Source organism: Alosa alosa, chromosome 14, assembly GCF_017589495.1.
Source record: "Alosa alosa isolate M-15738 ecotype Scorff River chromosome 14, AALO_Geno_1.1, whole genome shotgun sequence".
Classification (NCBI taxonomy): domain Eukaryota; kingdom Metazoa; phylum Chordata; class Actinopteri; order Clupeiformes; family Clupeidae; genus Alosa; species Alosa alosa.
In genome coordinates, this window is record NC_063202.1 from 1,048,696 (window position 1) to 1,067,494 (window position 18,799).

Below are 18,799 nucleotides of genomic sequence, written 5' to 3' on the forward strand. Positions count from 1 at the left end.
ACATGGAGTTGGAATTAATATGCAAAGGCACCATCATGCAAAGGCACCATCATGTCTCGCTGTGTGCATTCAATGGTTCATGCATTTTGGTGACAATACAGAGAGAGAGTGCAGTGGGATGTCTGGTCTTTAATCAGTCAAAGCAGATTATGTAATTCCTTTGTTAATGACTCTTTATTGGCCTCCTATAGCTAGCAGAATTGAAAGGGGAAATCCTGCGTTTCTTGAGGTCACCAAGTACTGTCGCTACGGAAAAAAAATGGAAGCTACAGCTATACTCTGGGCTGGGGGCATGTTCCTGACCTCCCAGGTTCATGCCCCCAGAGTGTAGCGCTGTAGCCCTCACTCTTGCCTATAGGACACTTACTGGATATGCACCTTCCTGTTCTCCTGTCATGATCATGCTCCTTGTCCCATCTCGTCCACTGCAGTCCTCTGATGAGCACCTGCTGTATCTGCCCTCCATCAACACTGTGAGGTCACAATCACAACTCTTTTCCTCTGTGATTTCTTGTTGGTGGAATGATTTACCTAACGCTCGTCCTTCTTGTGATAGTCTAAACACTCGTCTGTTTACCTTATATAAGTATATATGCTCTTTTGATCCTGTGAGGAAAATTTAGTCTCTGCATTTATCCCATTTATCTGTGAATTAGTGAAACACACAGCACACAGTGTACACACTAATCTGGAGCAGTGAGCTGCCTGCTATAGCGGCGCTCGGGGAGCAGTGAGGGGTTGGGTGCCTTGCTCAAGGGCACTTCAGCCGTGGATGTGGAGAGCAGTGCTCGACCACTTCCCCCGCCCACATTTTTCCTACTGGGTCAGGGATTGAACCGGCCCGAATCCCTAACCAGTAGGCCACGGCTGCCCCTCAACTATCTATCCTTTGTCACGGTTTGCATATAATATGTTTGTATTTGTTTATGATTAGTCTTCTGTTAAATTATATTTATTCTATTACTAAAGATTGGTATTTTTTGTTTTAATGTAGGCTATACTACTTTAAACTCTTAATTTTAATTTTGATGTTTAAAGTGTCTTAAAGTGTCTAACTAACTATAAACACAAACATGCAACATAAAATGTTTTTTATGTGAAAATGTACATGGGAAATCAACCCACAAATAGAACTGTGGTAATCTACAATAAAGGGACATCCTCAAATTATTGATCAACATGTTTTAATGTTTTCTAATTCAGTTTGAAAAGGTCCAACTGTTTTTTGAGACAGGTTCAATCACAGAGTTGAGTGGATAATACACAACATAGACTGTTTAGCACTGTCTGCTAACCTGTAAAGTTTCTCTGCCAATGCAGAGAAGCCAGAAGTGTGTGCACCTTCAGTGAATTAAAAGTGGGATCCCTGCTGAAAAAAAAACAGCTAGAAACCAGCTTATGCTGATAGCTGGTTTTACCTGGTCTTTGCTGGTTTTCTTCCAGCTCTTGCTGGTGTAGCTGGTTGGGCCAATATGTGGACATGCTGGAATGACCATCTGAGGAAGCTGGTCATGCTAGTGTGACCAGCCTATCATGTGGGATACAGCTGGTGTAAGATGGTATTGCTGGTGACCATTGTAAACTGGGTAAACCAGTTTAAAGTGTTTTCACAAGAGTTTTGCTGGTCTAGCTGATCAACCATTTTAGGGTGGCTAAACAAGCTGGTTAACAAGCTGGTCAACGGTTAACGAGCAAACCACCTTAAGCTGGTCAGGCTGTTTTTATAGCAGGGATGTATGGGCTATGGTACTAAACTTGAGCTAACTCAATGACTGTTTTGAGCTCTGCATTAGTAAAAGTTCTGAAGATGCAGTTTGATTGAGATGCCATTCATGTGACATCCCATTGGACCTTGAGGGGGAAAAATACTGCACCGAATACACTTAACTCAATAGATGAACAGACCACAGCACACAGTGATAAACACAAAGACTGTATGCATTCTTGTAAAGTCTACATGCTTTAAAATGACATCTGTACAGAACATGTGAAGGTCGAGTTTGAAATCAAAAGAAACAAAAGCCCATGTGCTGCAGAATGTGTGTGTGTGAATACACTCTTTTACTTTAAGATGCACTGGAGGTGGTTTTGGAGTACCAACACATTTCAAGACGTCTTTGTGGTGGTAATGCCAATATATGGCCATCTATGTGTGTTCACGCCCTGCTGTACACCTCCAATCCAAAGGACTGGACGTCCCCAGAGACTGTCAGATAATTATTACGTGTTGTAGACAGATGAGGAAGATGAGACAGTTCACTCTATTACCTGGCTGCCAATGCTGTCATGGCCGTCCACACTGCGTACGAAGGAAAGTACATTTCCGTTCATATGTCCTGAAGTCCTTTGGATTGGGACCAGGTCAATTTGAATAATGGCCTCCCACTATCTTTTTCCAATTAAAAAACTGAAAAAATTGCGTTTGAAGTTACAGGTTACAGGCAAGTAGGTCTACAGGTAGTTTTTGCCACCTGGAATAATATTTTTTGTAACTTTACATTTTTGTCTTGACTATGAAACTTTCATTTTGAATGCCTCTTCTTTCATATAACACCAAAAAAGAAAAATCAATATTTGCAGTGATTTTTGAAGTAATCGGCCTGTATCTCAAAATTAGAATGTGCGACTTGTGACTGATTTTGTCAGATCGGGTCACATTTGATATGTTGTCTATGTCCTTTTTGCAGCTAAATATTGGTTTATGAGATTTTCAAATGATCACATACTGTTTTTATTTGCATTTTACACATGTCCCAACTTTTTTGAATTGGGGTTGTTAACGTTGAGCTGGTGATCCAGTCCTACTGCTCTGTAAGAGAATGTGAACACACAAAAGCACGTACAATACATACACATACACTCATGCATGCACGCACACACACACAAACACATACATGCATACAAACACACACACACACACACGCACACACACATACAAACATGCATACAAACACACACACACACACACACACAAACATGCATACAAACACACACACACAACACACGCACACACACACACACACACTTAAACTGAAGTTAAACCAACTTTGTAATATACCTATTTCCTCCATTAATGTTTTCTAATGTTTTCTTCCATTAATAATCTTAATTTTTTTAATCAGAAGACCTGCCCCCCCCCCAACCACAAACACCACCATCCAACTACCCACAGACACACACACACACATTCATGTCCATATTGAGCAGAGATGGACTCACCTTCAGTGGTGAAGATGAAGTTGAGTTGGTCGGTCTCAGTCAAGTTGCTGACCCACATGCCCCTCCAGACTCCACTGCCCCCACTCTGTATTTGAAGGACTCCACTTGTTCATGCCCTTGGGTCCAGTTTCTGTAGCAGACGGTCTCTCCACAGACCCAGAACCAGCCCAGGCCGTAGGAGTGAAGCAGGCCCAGCCACACGTGAGCAGTGGAGGCTCCGTTAACCAGCTCGCTCACCCAGTGCTGGACCCGCTCGGACGTCACAGACACCAGGTCCACATGGTGCTCTCGGCAGTACTGCAGCGCCTCTTTCCAGGTCTTATTCTCATGGACCAGAACTAGTTTCTCTGGAAGTAAAATAGGGGTAAGCAAGGTGCATGTGTTCAGTTTTTAAGTCACTCTGAGCTACTCTTTTTATCTTCAGTAGCTAAATGTGTAGGGTGAGCAGATGGACCATCCACAGAGAGACGGTATCACTAACAGATAGGAACTCAAGTAAGAAATCAAAACACCATTGAGAGAGAGTACTACTGTACAGTAAGGGGAGAGAGTACTACTGTACAGTAAGGGGAGAGAGTACTACTGTACAGTAAGGGGAGAGAGAGACTACTGTACAGTAAGGGGGGGAGAGAGTGCTACTGTACAGTAAGGAGAGAGAGTACTACTGTACAGTAAGGAGAGAGAGCTACTGTACAGTAAGGGGAGAGTACTACTGTACAGTAAGGGGAGAGAGAGCTACTGTACAGTAAGGGAGAGAGCTACTGTACAGTAAGGGGAGAGTGCTACTGTACAGTAAGGGGAGAGAGTACTACTACTGTACAGTAAGGGGAGAGTACTACTGTACAGTAAGGGGGAGAGAGAGTGCTACTGTACAGTAAGGGGAGAGAGGGGAGAGAGAGTACTACTGTACAGTAAGGGGAGAGAGTACTACTGTACAGTAAGGGGAGAGAGGGGGGAGAGTACTACTGTACAGTAAGGGGAGAGAGAGTACTACTGTACAGTAAGGGGAGAGAGTGCTACTGTACAGTAAGGGGGGAGAGAGTACTACTGTACAGTAAGGGGAGAGGGGGAGAGAGTACTACTGTACAGTAAGGGGAGAGAGGGAGAGAGAGTACTACTGTACAGTAAGGGGGGGGGGAGAGTACTACTGTACAGTAAGGGGAGAGAGTACTACTGTACAGTGGGGGGGAGTACTACTGTACAGTGGGGGGAGTACTACTGTACAGTGGGGGAGAGAGAGTGCTACTGTACAGTAAGGGGAGAGAGAGTACTACTGTACAGTAAGGGGAGAGAGAGTACTACTGTACAGTAAGGGGAGAGAGAGCTACTGTACAGTAAGGGGAGAGGGGGGAGAGTACTACTGTACAGTAAGGGGGAGTGCTACTGTACAGTAAGGGGAGAGAGAGTACTACTGTACAGTAAGGGGAGAGAGAGTGCTACTGTACAGTACAGTAAGGGGAGAGAGTGCTACTGTACAGTAAGGGGGGAGGGGGGAGAGTACTACTGTACAGTAAGGGGGGAGAGTACTACTGTACAGTAAGGGGAGAGAGTACTACTGTACAGTAAGGGGGAGAGAGTGCTACTGTACAGTAAGGGGGAGGAGAGAGTGCTACTGTACAGTAGGGGGAGGGGAGAGTGCTACTGTACAGTAAGGGGAGAGAGAGTACTACTGTACAGTAAGGGGGGAGAGAGTGCTACTGTACAGTAAGGGGAGAGAGTACTACTGTACAGTAAGGGGAGAGGGGGAGAGAGTGCTACTGTACAGTAAGGGGGAGAGAGTACTACTGTACAGTAAGGGGAGAGTACTACTGTACAGTAAGGGGGAGAGTACTACTGTACAGTAAGGGGAGAGAGTACTACTGTACAGTAAGGGGAGAGTACTACTGTACAGTAAGGGGGGAGGGTACTACTGTACAGTAAGGGGACAACTAAAACAAAGGAGATGGCAACACCACTAAGCGTCAGGTGAAGAGACTCGCTCGCCTTCATAGCAGATGAAGTTCAGATGATGGCTACATTGTTCATCATTCCACTGACAACTGGGTGTAATTGCAGTGCACAGCCCATCCACACCACCGCCATAACTGGGTGAATGTGGAGCTGCAGCCATCTGACCACTCCCAGGTATCTCTGAACAGGCGATCCAGACCCATATATATGTATATGTTCTAATTTTCTCTATCTGGTCATGCTCTACCTGATTCCTCAGACTGGCCAGGTCTGTGTGTTTCTCTTTGTAGTATCTCTGAGCATCTGCCCAGTTCTTCACTTCAGTAACCTCCACATAGGACTTGGTGGAGTCTCGCCCTGTGGCAATGCATATGTCATGGTTAACTCAGAATCAGCACAGCCTTACAGATTGAAGTAGTGAGAGTGTAACAAACTGTTGCTGCCTGTATTCAGAGTAAATGAGTCTGAACTAAACTAATGTACTAGCACTGACAAGGTGCAAGGACTTTTATTTTGATACAGTTTCTGATAACCTATGCGCCAGCAGAGGAAGCATAGAGTTCTATAGAGTAGAGTTCAGTTCAGCCGATCGATAATGTGAGCAGCTCTGTAGGAGAAATTGCTGTATGCTGAGAAGAACAGAAGATAAACTTCTTGAGCAAGGATTCTTGCCAAGATGATTGGCAAGTAAGTCTTTTTTGTAAAAGGTTGCAGCAGCCAAGAGTCTAAGACTGTCACGCTGTGTTTGAAGTCCACCACCATCATCCCAATTCCCAATAAGCAGACAGTGACCTGCCTAAATGACTATCGTCCCATTGCACTCACACACATCATCATTGTCATGATTAAGTGTTTGGAATAGTCCCGCCCTGTCACATATCAAGGCCAAGCCCTCCAGCTCACTTAAACCCAGTCCAGTTTGCCAAATGACAAAAAAAATGTCTCACATAGACAATGAGAATATTATGTATTGCTGGTCATTGACTTCAGCTCAGCGTTCAACCCAATCATCCCACAGAGGCTGATCATGAAACTCAGTGGCATATAATCAGTGGACTATAATTAAGGTAATGGTGCGTATCCCTGGATGCCTAGACATTCAAAATAGAAAAAAACACTCTTCTATATGCATCTTTTTTGTATGTGGCCCTAGCCCTTTGCATGGCCCCGTGTACCCCTCGCTTTAGTTCCCTTCCAGTGTGTCCCAGACCTGATGCATTCACACAGACTCCAGAGGATGGAGCAGTAGTGGAGTAGTATTCCAGCCTAGGAATACCCATATGACCATTCGGCAAATTTGGGATTTGCTCTGAAGGTCCGTCTGGCCAAGAGGCCATTGAAGCTCATTTCCAATGTCCCTAAAACCTCGGCACACAAATACAATCGCTAATCCGGCATGTACACGTATTTCTTTGGATTTGAATAAAAAACTGATTGTAAAACCTTCGTTTACAAGATTGCTACACTTTTGAAACAATAGGGTAAGAGTTTAATGCACCAATTAGAGTTTAATTTCACTGCTAATTACGCCCCTGCTGGAAGTCGTAAAGTCAGTGAACCTTTTCCAGACCCACTCCCACTTGTACACTTCCCACTTGTACACTTGTGAAGGTCTGGGTGTTCCCAGGCTAGTGGTAATCGAGAGAATCCAGAGAATTCCTGCCAGTAACATATTGATTAATGTGAGCTTAAAAAAGGGTATACTGTAGATATTACTGTGTGTATAAGTTGTTTGAGGGCCTTGCAGCAGCCTCGACTGTGCAATTGCAGATCCTCTCTTGCACTACCCACAGTGCTGCTAATAACATGGTCATGGTGACAACTACGATGACCTGACATGCAGGTTATAAGATGCGGATGGTACAGACTACTCAAGATTTTAGATTAGTGCAGCAACATGTTTTAAGTAACCCTGGATTTCCTCACTAAAAATAGGAGTCAGGCCAACTTGGGGCACATCTCCCATCAACCCCAGCATCGACGCCACATCCCTTCGAGGAAATCCTGTTTGCCTACTGTTTCCCTTTTTGGACTGGGCCTCCAGGCCTCTCTGAGTGAGTATACAGGGCCTCCAGGCCTCTCTGAGTGAGTATACAGGGACATTGTGCTATTGTGCTTTCACATTATTGCCACCTTTGCCCAATGTATTTGAATAACAAAACAAGCATGACAAACATGGCCTGAGATGAGAAGATAGTGTTGTCCATAGTTGGCCAATGCAAATGTGTTGGAGTGGGTTTTGGAAAAGCTGGACATTGTGAAGAGAGTACGGTCTCTTTTGGTCAGCCAGTGAAACCGGTTTGTCCCTGTCCCTTGTTGACCTTTACATCAAAAGAAGAGGTCCGAGAAATCTGTTTTTAACTAAAGTAATTTATGAATCAAAGGAAAGAAGAAAGAAACTTTGAAAGTTTAAAGTACTGTACACAGCAAATTCTGGCCTTTGGAATAAACTCGCTGGGAGTTTATATCAACTACATTTGAGTGTGCATGTGAGACCATCGACTGTACTCCAGGGAAAAGTTAAAGTAACTCTTTTCCGGGAGTTGATTTTGAAACTCTTTTCAGGAATTAAAACTGTGGGACACTTGTGGGAGTTAAAATACTAATCCAAAGGGGGGTAAAATACAACTCTCACCTGGAGTTAATTTTAATGTGAACTCTTTCATGGTGTTAACAGTTAACACTTAAAAATTTGTTTTATTTAACACTTTTTGGAGTTAATATTAACTTATTTATTTATAATTACTTCATTATTTAATTAAAAACACAAAGAATATTTTAGGTGAAAATGACTACAGACAACATTCATTACCACACATTTTTATTTTAAATTCATGTTTGACATTTTGAATGACAAACTGTTTAAACATGTTACAGCCAACCAACCAAACATATTGTGATTAGTGTGGACCCAATTTCATATTTAAAACTAACTGCTTAATTGACAAGCAGTTATATATTTAAAAAAATCATGTCAGCACCACATCTCTGTATGCAGAAAGTGCAAACATTGTATAAAAGCATTGCTGCCAAGATAACAAAGAACTTTTCTGTGATGCAGTAATGTATTAACATGAGGTAGACTTTAAAGTTGTAATTTAAGTACATAAACATGTACATAAGAACAAGAGTGAATTCCATATAGCTTATATTAAGTCAGCAATGTTGATACATTAAAAAATACAACCCTCTGACACAACATACAATCACACCCATAGGACATTTGAGCATTAAAAGATTTGAAATGTCTTAATCTATCCATTTCTAGAACCAGTATCTTTCTAGGGATGTTTTCACTTAAAATACAAAACAACAATTAACAACAAAATTAAGACATTAATTTTGAAGAAAGGCTAACAAGAACAAAGAAAGGCCAACACAACAAAGTATGGAAGTTATAAGATTACATTTTTTGCGCGGGTGATGTCCATGTCCAAGTCATTTGAGATCCAGCATCGCTTTGAGGACTGCTTAGACTGCTTGAGAGGGACAACGTATCTGTAAGACTTGGGCAGGAAGACCCTTCACCATCTACTGTAGCTGCAGTAGTATAAAATCTGAGGACCACAAATAACATTAGGTTACAGGGCACACACAATCATAAATTAACAAACACAAAACTGCCATATACAGTCGGGTGCCAAGAAAGATCAAGAACTGATCCAAAAGATCTCTTGACACCAAAGAACACCAAGGTTTAGTTTACTTAAATCACAACTTGCCCCATTAGATGAGAGAGCCATTTTGTATTTCATAATAAACATTCACTATAAGCCTGCCTACCACAAGGTGCGAGTGTCACAAATTCTATCAGGTTGGAGTAGTCTGCAAATTCTGTTGGGTGTGAGCAGTCAGCTATGTTCTTGGACGATTCTGCAAGTAGGATGACTGAAATGCACATGATAGAGGAGAGTTAACATACATTTTTTGATTGCTCAGGATGTCATCTGCAAGCAGCTGACATTTTTTTTTGACAAACATTAACAAATCTTTAAAACCGTTTCTGCAAAAAACAAACTAGGAAATGTTCAATCCCCTTACTATTATCAGTAGAGATGGCAAAACACATTGCTTCGGTTGCAAGTTCTGGAAAGACATCCTCATCCGCCCTGTTCATCTGCGACTTTTATAGTAGAGCGGCTACAAGGCCAATTTGGCAAGAATCGTGGCAATCGTACCAAGCATGAAACTTGGTAGGTATGTTCTTATGACCAATACAATCAAATCTACCTGATTGGCCACTTGAAATGGTGGCCATTTTCCAAGATGGCCGCCAAAAAAGACTCCAGAAATTGTTTTATAGCATAGAATTGACCTAGCAAATTATGTTACAAGCACGAAACTCAACATGTATGTGCTCAAGAGCAATACAATGAAATTTACCTGATTGGCCACTTGAAATGGTTGCCATTTTCCAAGATGGCTGCCAAAAAAAGACCCTAGAAAATGATTTATTGCACAGAATTGTCAAAGCAAATTATGATGGACGCATGAAATTTGGCATGGATGTGATCAAGACCAATACAATCAAATCCACTTGATTTGCCATTTAAAATGCTGGCCATTTTCCAAGATGGCGTCCAAAAAGACGCGAGAAATTTGCAAATTTCAAATGTGCAAATTGCAAATGTGGTGTAAATAATTGTTCACTCTCCTTAAATATGTTTCCATAGATGATGAAGTGATACAGATATTAAAAATGTTCCACAATGACAAATAAGCCACTTATGACACACAAATAGCATGGTGATAACATGCTAATAATGCCAGTTCTTGGAGGGCGTTGCGTGATGCCACCCCCCACCCCCCCAAACAAATAAAATGGTTATGACATGCTAATAATACAATGACACTAATATGCTAATAACAGCAATTCATGGTTTTCTCGATGTTGCTGTTAAACAAAAGATGCGTGTACACCAGAAACAACGTCAGCTACCAAGTAGCCAAGGTCGTTGAAGAAGCTTTGTCATGAATTTGCTTTTTTTGCTCTGGACGTGACGGTTGCTGTGGAGCCCAGCACTTCGCGCTGTATTAATAGGCAGATGCTAGTAGGGCGTGTTGTCTCTCCTATGTGGGGAGATGGGTGGCTTCCAGTCAAGGTTTTTAATCCCACGTCAGCTGCAGTAACCTTACGCAAAAATGCAAAGGTAGCTGATGTATATCCATGCGTTGCACTGGAGGATTTTGATCAGGACTTGTTTCGCAGCATGCAGCTAAAGTGAGTGCAGGTGGCTCTCATGGCAGCTTATTTGTCAAGATTGATCTTGGCAGCAGTGTTGCTAATGGTGACTCTTCTCTGCAGGGTCTTGGACTGGGTGCTATACCCATTGACAGTTGTTAGGTCTCCTCTTATTGGAAGGATAAGTTAGTTGACCTAATAAAATGAGTCTGTCTTTTCTCGTCACCATCTTGACTGTGGTGAGGCGCATGGGTTCTGCCACATGTTTAGGTTGACTAATGACCGTCCATTCAGATTGCCAAATCGCAGATTGTCCCCGGCCCACTACCAGAGGTTGAAAGAGACTTTGAATGAGATGGAGGAGAAGGAAATTAGTAGAAAGTCTAGTAGTGAGTACGCTTCTCCACTGGTGCTGGTGTGGAAGAAGAACGGAGACCTGCGGATATGCACTGACTTTAGGTGGCTTAATGCACGCACTGTGAAAGACGCCCACCCACTCCCCCACCAGGCTGATGTCCTTGCAGCTTTAGGTGGCAATGTGTTTTTCTCCACCATGGATCTCACGTCCGGTTATTACAATGTGCCGTTACATGAAGATGACAAGAAATATACAGCCTTTTCATCACCATTAGGGTTGCATGAATATAACCGGCTCCCTCAGGGCCTTTGCAATAGCCCAGCTACATTTATGAGGATGATGCTCTCTGTCTTTGGCATACTTACGCATGGTGTTTGAACGGCTGAAATTGCACAACTTGAAGCTGTCGCCTGCTAAGTGCAATTTTCTTAGGAGATCTGTTAAGTTTTTAGGGCATATAATTTCTCAGGATGCCGTGGCTAGTAATCTAGATACGGTTGAGGCTATTGTGAATGTTTCACAGTCAGATTTGATGGAGGCTGATGGCGTCACACCATCTGCAAGCAAGATCCGCTCCTTTTTAGGCATGGTGGTTCACTACCAGCATTTCATTGAAAACTGTTCTGTGATTGCGAGGTCACTTTTGCACTTACAGGTGGGTCTAAGCGACCATGCAGGGGTAAAGGTGTGAGTTGACCTGTGCAGAGGAGGAAGCTCTGCCCTCAGGACTGGTCCCCTGAGTGTGCAGAGGCTTTCTGGGCTCCACAGCAACCGGACGTGAAAAAAGGTTGCACCCATAGATGCAAGTGCTTCCGTTTGGGGCTTTTGTGCACAGCACTATGTAGTTGCACATGTGAATAGTAGATGTAGAGCACAGTTACAGTGACTCAATTAATTCCAAAGGGTGAAATGTTGATGGTGTTTTCTTAGAAACACAATTGAAAAATTGCTCACATTTGCTGTGAAATGGACTGTTATTTTTCCATGCTGAGATACTCACTGCCATATTGTTCTTCTTGGCATCCGAGTTCTTTGCCTTGTTACAGTTACCAACTACGCTCTCTTCTATTGTCCCTTAGTGAGATTTCTAAGATTAATTTAGCCCTTCCAGGGTTTGTAGTCTTTGTACATAGTTAATTTGTGAAACACTGAATCTCAGTTATGGGCCTTTTTGCTTGATTGAATTTCCAATGACTTCATCATAGAAGGAAACAGAAATGTAGTGAATGTTAAAGGAGAATTCCGGTGTGATATTGACCTAAAGTGTATTGAAACATGATACCGAGTGTGAACGTATGTCTCATAGCCCATCTCGGCTTGTCCCCTGCACTCCAAAAATCTGGCTAGTTAGCCGATGCTACCAACAGCTTTTTTCAATAGTGGTGCTTGGCATCGGGCTAGCGATGCAAATAAATCACTGTTTTACACCCATTTACGAGGCTCAATGTATCTCCACACTTCATTGGTAGACTTCGAGGGCCCCTGACATTTAAAACGAGACATTGAGAACTTTGAAAAAGCACTGGTAGTTTACTTACAAGACGATTTATACAGACAGTATCTTCACGAAGTTTAGTGTTTGCAGCCATCTTGAATTTAGTCATGATAAGTCGAGCAACGAGTAAGAATGAACAGGTATGATAAGGGATCAGATTCCAAAAATAATTCAGTGGAAATGCATGGATTCCAGTTTCCTGCGCTTTGCAGCACTCTCTCTCCCTCTGGGCTTAGCTGTGCCAGCACCCCGCCCACTCCCTGGCCACTCGCGTCACAGTCCAGGATGAACGGGAGGGAGGGGTCAGCCGGAGCCAACACGGGAGCCTCCCCCAGCGCCTTCTGTAGCGAGGTGAATGCTGTTTGACACTCGCCGGTCCACACAAAGCTTTGGTCTTTGCGCAGTAGCCTGAACAGCGGTGCAGCCACACAGGAGAACCCCCTCACGAACCTCCTGTAATAAGAGGCTAAACCTTGTGCAGAAAAGCAGTCTTTAGTTTGGCAGAGGGGGAGAGGGGCACCTGCCAGTATCCAGATCTCAGGTCCAGTGACGTGAACCAGGCCGAACCCGCTACCTGTTCCAGAGCCTCGTCCACCCGTGGCAGGGGGTAGGAGTCCTTCTTTGTCACCCCATTGAGCCGTCTGTAGTCCACACAGAACCTCCACTGACCGTTCTTCTTTGGGACCATGACGACAGGGGCGGCCCACGGGCTGTCAGACGGCTCCACAATGCCCGCCTGCTGCGTCTCCCATAACACCTTGTCTGCTGCTTCCTGGCGTGCCAGTGGGAGGCAACGTGGGCGTAACTTGATAGGCGGGCTGTCGCCCGTATCTATGTCGTGCTGTATTAGGTGTGTGCGCCCCACGTCACCTTCTTTGAATGCAAAAATGTCCTTGAAATGAGACAATAGTTGCCACAGTTCTTCACCCTGTTGGGGGTCTAGATGAGAACAGTTCCGTCGCCATACACCCCGTACTGCCGACACGACACTTCCCTCCTCCGTTTGGGGGAGCTGGGCTGCCAATGGTTCAGGTGCCCGGCTCTTAGGGGTCTGTATAGTGTGTGCAGGCTGTGGCGCAGGTGAGGCGGCTAGGTGAGGTGAGGGGGGTAGTGGGGGAGGCGGCAGGTGTGTTCCGAGCAGCGGTGGATGTAAATGCCTCTGCTCAGCTGTAAGTGGGGGTGGGGGGCTACAGGGGTCTCGACGAGTGGGCCTCCCGGTCCCTACAACAGGGTCATTGTTGGCTGCAGCAGTGTTTGCTGACACAGTGGTTACCTGGGGAGTTGTAGGGTTGAAGCCCAGGGAGGGTGGAGCCCAGGGGCGGAGCCAGACATTGTAAACATTCGGGGCTTAGCCCATTTATTTATTTTTTTTAAATAACCCCTTAAATAATGACTTCTAGTGAATTTTGTGTAAACTATTGGACACATTGAGACTTAAAAAATGTGAAACTAACATTCAACAGATTCAAGGTATCTGACTGGCACTACACTGTGTAAAATTATAGTTTTGGGTCTTTCAAGAGGCAATATCTGTTCATATCTATTTAGCATGTACTTAGTTAATTAAGCGTTTCTTATGGTTTGTATATTATAGTATTTGTTTATTTTCATTAGGCTATTGTTTGATATGACATTATTGTTTATTGCTATTCTCCTTCTTCCTCTTCCCTGATCTCATCTGTGTGACAAATAAATAGAATATCTTATACTATAATATACATAATATTATGATATAATTACAGTATGGCCAGTCATCATGATACAAGGGTATTTAAGAAGGAATGCATTATCATCTTGACATAGGCGTTTCTAAATTATATTAATTTTGTAATTTAGCAAGATTATTCATAGGTTTCATCAGGTCCCTTTACACAGGTGCATAAAATCAAGCACCTAGATTATGAATGCAGACTGCATGGTGCTTGATTAACACACTTATGGGAAGGGCCCTTTCCTCTCAATATATTATTGTAATGTTTTTTTTTTTTTAGTTAATAATTAGTTAGGCAGCCAAAACAACATAACATGACTTTTATATGTATGTGGAGTCTTGGATTATAAGATCTGTGGTGGTGGATAGGATATCAACAAGGTTTTAAGGTAGGCTAACAGTTAACATTCTTTTGTGCAACATATGACACTGAAAAGTTGACATGGGCAGATAACTGTTAATGGGTTTTTCTGACATTTCAAAACAGTGTAGCCTAATTTATTACAAGACGAGGATCACTTTGTTTTGGGAGCTGGAATTTCTTATTCTGCAGTAGGCTTAGCTAGCCTATGAGAGTACTGAATTTGCCTTTTCCGCCGACGAACGAGGACACTTAACGTTAACGTTAAGCATTTAGGGAGCTAGCCAAGTAGCCTAACGTTAGCCTGCCTAACTGACTGAAAGCTCTTAACGTGAAATCACCAACCTGAAACAACACCATCCGTCAGTTCACTGGGCGATGCTGTTGCTTGAACGGAGCTGAGTGGTCTTTTGAAAAACTTTCTAATATCCATAACGTTTCAACAACATGTACAAAAAGTGTTTTATCACAGACTGTAAAAGTGACAGACTTCTGACAGAGGCTGTTTGGAACACCGAAGCCATGACGTAGCGTTGTCAAGGCAGCATTTTCACTGGATCTAAACAAATCAATCAAACCATTGAAATCACCATAGCGGATAGCCCAGAGACCTGCCATAGATCGTGTAGCAAGTCAAATTATTTTTCAATATTGGGCTTTGAAAATAAGGGATATAATTCCTCAGTAATAGAGCATTTTGTGACATTTATAGAGAAACCGAGGGGAAGTTATATTGGAAATAAGAGTTGCCGGGAATTTAAAACACTAAAAAAAGATTCGGGGCTTTTGAAAAAAGATTCGGGGCTTAAGCCCCCTAAGCCACCCCCTAGCTCCGCCACTGGTGGAGCCATGTTGACAGGCCGTTCCCCCGGAAAGCACAGGGTGGCCTCTGCAAGATCCAGCCGACAGCCTGTGTTCTTCAAAAAGTCCAGTCTGAGAATGCAGGGGTGGCGCACTGTTTTACCGCCCACCACAAATGTCAGTGTCCCTTTGCCTTTCATGGGTGACAATTCCCCCGTCACCGTCCGCAGGTGGACTGCTGTTGGCTCCAACACAGTTCGCCTGGGGAGCACATCGGGCCGCACTAATGTCACTGTAGAGCCGGTGTCAACCAGCGCCACACACATTACTCCCTCCACAGTGACTGGAATGTGGCAGAGGTCCCCAATTGAAGTCCGGCCCACTACCGCAACCGCCCTCGGGCCAGCTGCGCCTGAGGGTGTATGTGGGGGCTTGTGGTTCGTGGTCCGCTTTGCCCCCTCTATGCGGACCCGGGGTCGTTTCCCTGGTGCCTGGGTGCTTTTGGGCATGCGCGTACCAGGTGACCGGGTTTCCCACAGCCCCAGCACAGTCTAGTAGTGCGGTCCGGGCGCCATTAAGTGCCCAGGGAGGCTGCCCACACTAGCTCCCGTCAGCTCCGCTGCCCATGTTGGTGTTTGCGGAACCTCTGCTGTTGCTCTGACCTGGGGGCTGTCGTGTTCCTGTGTGGGCCTTGTGATGTAGGCGCGGGCCGTCTCTCTCTCTGACGCCCTCTCCAACGTCTCGTGCAGGGACCGTGGGTGTGTCAGCTGCACCTCCACACGCAGTTCAGGTGGTGAGAGGGCTTGCATGAACCGGTCGCATGCTGCTATATGCTCTGCGGGTAAGGCTCTCAATGTCGTTGGCTAGTTGTCATAGCGGTTCGCCATGTCTTCTGGATTTGTTATTTAGTTCATTGCGGAGGAGCTCTGCTCCTGTAAAGTTCCCGAACCGTCGTTGGAGAGCCCATACCAGTGCATCGTAGTTCCCTCTGTCATCCACGTCTAAGAGCAGCAAGCATGCTAAAGCCTCATCCTACACTTGTATAATAACTTGCTTGATCAATTCTGTGCAACAAATCCATTTCTATGGTATTTTTTGGCGGCCATCTTGGAAAATGGCCATCATTTAAACTGGAAAATCAGTTAGAATGTATTGTGCACTGTAAAAAGTTTAACGTAAAATTTACTGGTTATTTTGGTTATTTGCTGCCAGCAAGTTGCTGTATTTCACTCTACAGTACACCTACTGTATATGAAATCACAGTACATATGTCTGATACTGTAAATGCAAACTACAGTAGTACTACCAGTGCTGTAATGTATACAGTATTGAATTGTCTACCGTATTTTTAATCACAGTACTTATGGATCATACTGTAACTAAGTACAGTAGTAATACCAGTGCTGTAATATTATATACAGTAATTTGGGAAATTCATATCCTGCTTTATCTACAGCCAGGATAAATTTGGCTAGGCCTAGGTATGGTTTAGGCTACACAAACTTGCATAAATAACCATTGACAACTTGTTATTAGTTTGAAAAGCAAGTACATTTATTCACTTTTTTCCGTTTAGAAATTATCGTGTGCTGCATCCTAATGTTAGACCAATGGTTGCCGTCAGCCTGATCCACCACCAGTAGCAGAGTGAAGCAGCACCTAGCAGAAATAGAAGAAAAAAAGCTAAACAGTGTTAGATAACAATTTTCAACTGAAACTGAAGGCTACTTACAAGTGAAACTTTAGAATAATCATTTATATATATACTGTATGTTTTTTGAGTTTACTGTCAAAATGCCAGGCTGTGGTGGCCAGGTGTTAGCATAACTCAGTTTCGCAAGGTATATTTAACATTAGCCAGCTGGGTGAGCTCATTGATGATGTTTGCTTGCAGCAACAGCCATACGCGCTGTTTGTCCGAACAACGGTTAATGATAGTCAGATGTGACTTAAAGTTAACTTATGAGGAGTTAACGTTACATAAGTTAGCTGGTAGCAGCTAAACCTCCACGTTAACGTTAACCAGCAGCACATCATCTTCAGCCTAACATTGTGACAGTAACATACTAGGCCTAGCACTACTAGCGAATGTTTTATATAAATTATATGAATATAATAAACTGTAACTTACTGAGAACCAAGGTAGGCCTAATATAAATGAGACTGCCATAACGTTAACGTAACATAAAACATTAGCTAACGTTAATGCCACCGTCACAGCAACTATGATAGCTAGCCTAACGTTACTTAGTTGATCCAACAAGCATGGATGAGTTTGTAAGTTAGACAGTACAACGTACATAGACTGTACACATGCCCGAATTTAATGTAGTGCAATTTCACAATGAAACATTAACGGTACATAAATAAATGCTTGCTTACCATTAAGGTGGAGCTGCTGAACACCGTTGGTCAGACTCTGACTGAACTGTTGCTCAAAAATGATCTCCCGCCGTACAGTTCAAACGTCACGTTTCAATCACCACGTCAACATTTCTTAGTAAACTATAAATCCATGACTTTTCAATATCTTTTCAAAATGATGATTTGGATGGAAAATCAACATAATATCAATGTCACCTTGCTATCTGGGAGCTTAACTTTGTATTTATGTGCAAAAAGATAACAGAAAACCCCAACTGATTTTCCGCCATGTTTTTTCAAAATTTTCAAAAAGCTGTCAAGTGAGGGAGGAGTCAGATTTATTACTGTGTGATTTGCAGCAAATTTTTATTACTGTAGTTTGACCATTTTTGACCATAATTCATAGCGAAACCACAGCAACATACTGTATTCACAAATACAGTGCACATTTTTCTCAAAAACAGCAGTGATGCTGTGAAAATCACAGAATCTTGTTACAGTGTGTTGGTCTTAAGCACATACCTGCCAAATTTCATGGCTGTATCATATTTTCCTTCGTCAATTCTGTACAACAAATCAATTTTTAGAGTTTTTCATGGTGGCCATTTTGGAAAATGGCCGCCATTTCAAGTGGCCAATCAGGTAGATTTGATTTTATTGGTCTTGAGCACATACCTGCCGAATTCCACGCTTGTCTCATAATTTGCACGATTTTTCCTGTAGCCGCTGTACTATTAGCACTTTATCTTCTGGTATGAGAAACTTCTGCATCACTGAAGCACAACATTCAACACGTTATTAAATTATTATTTGCCCTTTAATGACATCAGACAACACATAGGTAGATCACCTACCTGCATTGATAAAATCTGAATCTGAGAAGCTGACCTCTTCTAGTTTTACATATTTATTTGTCCTTTCATGTTCCTTCAACATCTTGACCACTGGAGGGAAAAAGAATAATTTTACAAGTAACTAGTGCAGTGCCCGTTCAAACACGGTATTCCTGTAGCCCAATTGCATGCCTGCAGGTAGGCCTGGTTTGAAAATAGAATAGGGAAAAACATAATTCCAGGTAAGCATTCAATAATGAATAGGCCTACAATATAATAATATAATACATGTGAAGTGAGCAGAATTTAAGCATGGCTACATGTGACATTTTTTACAAATCAAAATGACATAATCCTAACAGCTGTTTTGAATCAAGGCTATATGCTTAGCCTATTGAATAACTTGATGATAGAGAAAACAAACCATTTTGTGGAATGATGCATCATATGAAATTTGCAACGGTGTGACTCAAAGACAGTTTCTGGTGGCCTTTAAGTGGCATCACACTCTGTCTGCCACTCATT

The 18,799-nt window shown here is 43.1% G+C and overlaps 1 long non-coding RNA gene and 1 pseudogene across 1 annotated transcript; both read right to left on the reverse strand.

The window, feature by feature from the left end:
* Positions 1–2,801: 2,801 nt before the first annotated feature.
* Positions 2,802–7,835, reverse strand: LOC125307592 (annotated as a pseudogene).
* Positions 7,836–8,045: 210 nt separating this feature from the next.
* LOC125307536 lies at positions 8,046–14,772 on the reverse strand. Its single transcript, XR_007195738.1, has 3 exons — positions 14,622–14,772; positions 8,953–9,057; positions 8,046–8,726 (listed from the first exon to the last, which is right to left on the reverse strand). It is a non-coding gene; the product is annotated as an uncharacterized LOC125307536 (long non-coding RNA).
* Between the last annotated feature and the right edge of the window lie 4,027 nt (positions 14,773–18,799).